This window comes from Aphis gossypii, chromosome X, assembly GCF_020184175.1.
Source record: "Aphis gossypii isolate Hap1 chromosome X, ASM2018417v2, whole genome shotgun sequence".
In the NCBI taxonomy this organism is placed as follows: Eukaryota; Metazoa; Arthropoda; class Insecta; order Hemiptera; family Aphididae; genus Aphis; species Aphis gossypii.
Genome location: NC_065533.1, coordinates 31,156,297 through 31,162,296, shown reverse-complemented (window position 1 = coordinate 31,162,296; position 6,000 = coordinate 31,156,297). Strand labels below are relative to the sequence as shown.

General features: G+C 27.1%; 3 non-coding genes across 3 annotated transcripts; all 3 read right to left on the bottom strand.

Annotated features, from left to right (window-relative positions):
- Positions 1 to 591: 591 nt before the first annotated feature.
- Positions 592 to 663, bottom strand: Trnae-uuc (transfer RNA glutamic acid (anticodon UUC)). The gene has a single exon. It is a non-coding gene; the product is annotated as a tRNA-Glu (tRNA).
- A 1,983-nt stretch (positions 664 to 2,646) lies between these two features.
- Trnae-uuc (transfer RNA glutamic acid (anticodon UUC)) lies at positions 2,647 to 2,718 on the bottom strand. The gene has a single exon. It is a non-coding gene; the product is annotated as a tRNA-Glu (tRNA).
- Positions 2,719 to 4,296: 1,578 nt separating this feature from the next.
- Trnae-uuc (transfer RNA glutamic acid (anticodon UUC)) lies at positions 4,297 to 4,368 on the bottom strand. Its single transcript has one exon. It is a non-coding gene; the product is annotated as a tRNA-Glu (tRNA).
- Positions 4,369 to 6,000: the final 1,632 nt, after the last annotated feature.

Here is a 6,000-nt window from a genome sequence, read left to right as displayed (position 1 = left end):
AGCTTTACGTTTTTCTTTTTGCTTTAGCCAACCGAATCATTAAAATATCTAATAGGCTCCGCAGATAATTTTGTTGACAATACAATTGAACGAGATGTAAAGTCCAACACCCTCGTTTTCAAAATTCAAATAAAATCGGAATCAACGGGGAACTTGCAAATTGCCAAGAGCTCCGTTTTTCTCATTTATTATTATTACTTCGGATTTAAATATTATAATGTGTTATTATTAGTAGTAATGTAAAACAATAATTATAGTTAAATAGGTATTATTATTTTGTAAACAGATAATACAATTGTGTAAATAGGAGACATTGGTCGTTTTACAAAACATTATTATACGATATTTATTAAATAGAATAATATAGTATATACTTAGATATATTATAAAAAAAGACTGCAGTGTCAGCTACTTTTTATGTACACATCAGTCACCCACTTGTGACCTTTTACAGTATTTTATTGATTTTAATAATTTTTCACATTATTATTTTTAATTGCAGTATTCAATACCATAAAATATTATTAACATCTCGTACAGTGATCATAGTTAATGTGTTATAAAATGAGGATAAAAATTTGCAAAAATATATTCCGGTACCGGGAATCGAACCCGAGCCTCCTGGGTGAAAGCCAGGTATCCTAGCCACTAGACCATACCGGAGAAGTGAAAATGCTTAGTCGATAAAAGCCAAATATACTTGAGTATTCCTTTTTTTACATTTTTTAAGTTTTTTAATACTTTAAGAGAATAAAAATACACTAAATTTATAAAATATTTAAAAAAATGCTGGAATTTAAAAAATATATGATATAACGTGATTACATTAAATATTAAAAATAACAATAAAATATGAATACCTTGCAATGCTTGAAAGTTTTAGGTTTCAGTAAAAATTATGGTAAAGTTAAAAAATATCATAATTTGAATTTCAAATTCTTATAATAATATTCATGCTTCAGGTATCTTCATTATTTTTTAATAAATTTAGTTAAAAATTATGAAGAACCTTGTTTTTGAACCTAATAGTTGTTCAAGCAGTTTGGCCGTATAACATTTTTTTTTTGTATCCACTATGTTTAGGTAATTTATTATCACTTAAGTATATTACTAATTAATACTTCTATTATTGTTGGTAATACAGTATAATTAATTAACCACATTAGCAAACTAAAAGAAACAGCTACAATTATAGAAACATACACACGCATACGCAAGGAATCCAAGTGCTGAAGTGATATCTCAACATCAAAACTTCATCTCCTTTCTTAGCAACTCCATTCTGGCTTTATTTTACTCAAGTTCACTCTCAACTAACTAATTTCAATAAAAACTCCAACTTTCATTCCATCATTACCTCAAATTTCAACGAAACCAATAATTCAGATTCTCGTGACTTTAACCTTATCTACACAGATGCATCAAAAAATATAAAAGGCACAAGCCGTGCATTCATTTCTAGATCTGTAATAAGACTATTAAAATTACCTACTGTAGTGATCATCTTTACAGCAGAAACAATTGCCATCAGAGAAGCCACTATCTACGTTGAATCTATCCACATTCAAAAAATCTCTTGTCATAAGAGACTCTCTCAATGCCTTAACTTCATTACTATCTCCCAACCCATCATATGAAATTTCACAACAAATAATCAACATTATAGTTAACTCAAAAAATACCACAGAGTTTATGTGGGTCCTTTCACATAGTGGTATCAAAGGTAACGAAGAAGTCAACCTATTAGCAAACCAAGCAATATCATCCACTGAATCAACTGCTATACAATCATTAACATATAAAGACCTATCAAGAATAATTAACTGAATCTTAATTCAGCAGTGGCAATCACAATGGGACTCTGAAATTAATCAAGTCATCTCTGAAAACAAACTAAAAAACATTACAGAAATGGCGATTCTCTATAAACACAGCCCATATAGTGATATTGTTACCATTAGATCTAGAATTGGCCATACACATCTCACTCATTATGTTCTTCTTCAATCATGAAGAACAACCAACCTGCCACCAATACAACCTACCACTTAAAATCGAAAAACTCACACTCCACTGTGCCAAGTACGACAACGAACGAAGCATCCTAAACCACAACTTTAACATTGAAGAAGCGCTTAGGAAGACCAACACTGCTGCAATCTTTAACTTTTTAACGCCACTAAGCTATCCAACTTATTATAATACAATCTTTAAATACCCTTGTTTGTTTTTGTTTTGTTTTATTTTTTTTCACTTGTTGTCATGTATATTGTATATGATTATGTATTTCTAAACTACCAACTACTCTTAATTTTAGCAATGTTAAACTTTGCAGGCTAATCATCTTTGCTGTCGATTCCTTTATTCTTAATAAAAAAATTTAAAAAACATTATTATACGATATTTATTAGATATAATGATAGAGCATATAATAATCAGATATTATACTCATATATATTATAAAAAGAGACTGTTTCAAACACAGTCACCAACCTGTGACCTTTTACAGTACTTATCCATTTAATTTTAATAATTATTCACATTATTATTTTTAATTGCAGTATTAAATACCATAAAATAGTATTATTATTTCGTGCAATGATCATGTTAATGAGTTATATAGTAGTAAAAATCTGCAAAAATATATTCCGGTACCGGGAATCGAACCCGAGCCTCCTGGGTGAAAGCCAGGTATCCTAGCCACTAGACCATACCGGAGAAGTGAAGTTTTTAAGTCTATAAAAGCCAAATAAATTTGAGTATTCCTTTTTCTTCACATTTTTAAAATGGTTTTCGATAATTAAAATCAAATGTAGTAGATATTTTTAACTTTTCGAGAGAATAAAAATGCACAGAATTTTTATGATTTTAACAAATTTGAACTTAAATATTGCCTTTACTCTTCATAAAAAAAAAGAGACATACGATATGTATTAGATATAATAATAATATAGTATATACTTAGATATTATACTCTTATATATTATAAAAAAAATACTGTACGGCTGTTTCATTATTGCTCATAGTTTTTATATTACCTATCTACCTTATCAGCTTTTTAATTATCTATTGAGAAATGTATTTCACTACCTGTCTCTGGTTCATTTTCACTTAATAAATGCACTCTTAAGGTTCTACAGTATACTTTTAAATGACCTACACCATGACAACCATTACACTCTTTACCATAAGCAGGGCAACTCGTATGACTATAAGTTGTAGCACATTTCTAACAGATAAATTATGTCTGTGTATTCTCAGTTTTTGTGGTTTACCCCCTTATGCTTAATATTTTTATTTTGATCATTAGTATTTGACACATTATTCTTTTTTTCAGTATAATTATTATAATATTTACCTTAAGATCTTGTCTTGTCTTCCATATTCCATAATCGGTTCGCTTCGATTGATTGTTCCAGTTCCTTTCTATTTTGTTCTGCTGCCTCCACTGCTCGATAATATTGAAGAGTTCTCTCCAGCGATAGGTCTTCCTGAAATAATCGTTCTTGTACATCTTTGTTTTACATTCCCAACACTACTCTGCTTTTCAATATCCAATTTTCATCACTCTTGAATTGTTTCACCAATTCCTTTAGGCTAGTAATGAATGAATCGAATGTTTCATTTTGTTGTTGATTTCTTGCGAAGAACTTGTAAAACGTCATAGCTTCAGTCATTTTTAGATTGCAATAATCTTCAAATTTGTTTAGTATTGTTCTTCATCTGTCATACTTACTGTGTTGTATATTTTTAACGCATATGTTCCATTAAATTTTAGAGTCTTTTGCAGAGTCTTTTACTTTTACATCTTTATCTTCCTTGTTCATTTTTGTCGCTTTAAAATAAAATTTTACCTCTTGTTTAAACATTCTAAAATGTTCATTTATATTGCCTTGCAAAATTAGTGACCCTGGTTTGTTAAACGAATCTATTTTTTTTGATAATTAAAATTTCTTTATTTTTTTACTATTAATTACTCTTCTGCCGTACATATTCCACATTATTTTATATTATATCACATAACCTTAAAATTAGATTAATATATATTGATTATTTTTTATTATCACCAATAATATAATCTTACATAATCACACAGGCTACTTTTTTTATACACAGTCATCCACCTGTGACCTTTCTCAGTACTTATCGATTCAATTTTAATAATTATTCACATTATTATTTTTTAGTTGCAGTAGAAAATACCATAAAATATTATTATCATCTCGTACAGTGATCATAGTTCATGAGTTGTATATAATATTATATAATATGGGGGTAAAAATTTGCAAAAATATATTCCGGTACCGGGAATCGAACCCGAGCCTCCTGGGTGAAAGCCAGGTATCCTAGCCACTAGACCATACCGGAGAAGTGAAAATCTTAGTCGATAAATGCCAAATAAATTTGCGTATTCCATTTTTTTCACATTTAAAGAATGGTTTTCAATAACAAAAATCAAATACAGTAGATATTATTAACTTTTTATAAAGTTAAGAGAATAAAGTTTTATAATACAATTTTAAAATTTCGGCTATATAAAATTAAACTTTTTTAACTATCAAAAAAAAAAAAAAATACAAATTTTGGTATTTTAAGTTAAAAAACGTTGTCGAAATTTGATTTTCAAATTCTTATAAAATATTCCTGCTTCGGGTATCTTTATAATTTTTTAATAAGTTTAATTAAAAATTATAAACAACCCTGTTTTTCAACTTAATAATTGTTCAAGCATTTTGGCTGATTAAAATTTTGTACTATGTTTAGGTTATCATCAATTGACACTTAGGTACCTATATTGCTATTTTATACATCTATTATTATTGGTAATACAGTATAATTAAGTAATAGTTTAAAATTAATCTAAATATTTTGCAAATTATGTCAAAATTCTGTATAGTAAAATATTATAATTGTGTGAATAGAAATTACAGATCCTTCGAATATAATTAAAATAAAATAAAATAAATAAAATCATTATTTTTTGTAAAACATTTTTTCAAATTTTACATGATTTTAAAGAACTTTGCACAATTTTGAATTTAAATATTGCCTTTCTAAACTTAATTACGAATATTTATAAAAAAAAAAGTATTTCAAGTAAAAAGTGAATGGAGAAATTTATATTAAGAATATAAAATCATTTAATCATAAATAAAAATTGTAAAAATCAAAAAAATAACACACAAAAAATATTGACGGTCACCCATCCGTTTACGTAGCATAAAACCGCTGGCTAAGCCGCAGGAAACTTGATAGAATCCCACGACCGCCAGAAGTTGTCCAACAGGTACTGTTGTAGTAGAGAAATATGTTATTTAAATTAAAACATTTATCATTATAATAGTAATAATTTGTATATTTTTACGATTATGCAAATTTTGTTTTTTTTTCAAATTCCTTCTTGTTTTTATTCCGTTTTATTAGTTTTTCCCGATTAATTTACAGCGAATTATTACTTCGATTTACTTCAAAATAGATCTTTGAACATTGGGAGTAAGTAGGTAATATAATTTCTTAAACATTACGTTTTCTAAAATATATAATATATATTTGGAATAAAGTCTATCTGCCATTTAAGTTAGTGCAGTAGGAGTGTCAAATCTTGGTGTGCGTGTACATATTCCCTCGTATTGTATTTTTTAAATTTTTTATGCATATTATAAAGTAATATTATACTATTGCCTACCTATGTCCAAACATAACAGAATGCAATGCATTATTATTTATTTCATAATTAATCTAATAGAATATTTTTATATTATCAAGTAATATATTATCAATATACCTACCTAAGTATTCTTATATATTTATATTATTTAAATTATTGTGATGACGCAATTATAATAGTCGGTACCTACGTTATTACATTTTTTTTTTTTTGTACGAATTTATGTAAATCATAGTATATACGTCATTGTGTTTTTTGTATAACAAATAGGTTAAAAATTAAATTTTAAATGTTTATTATAATATTACGTGTGTAACACTATACACTATTTT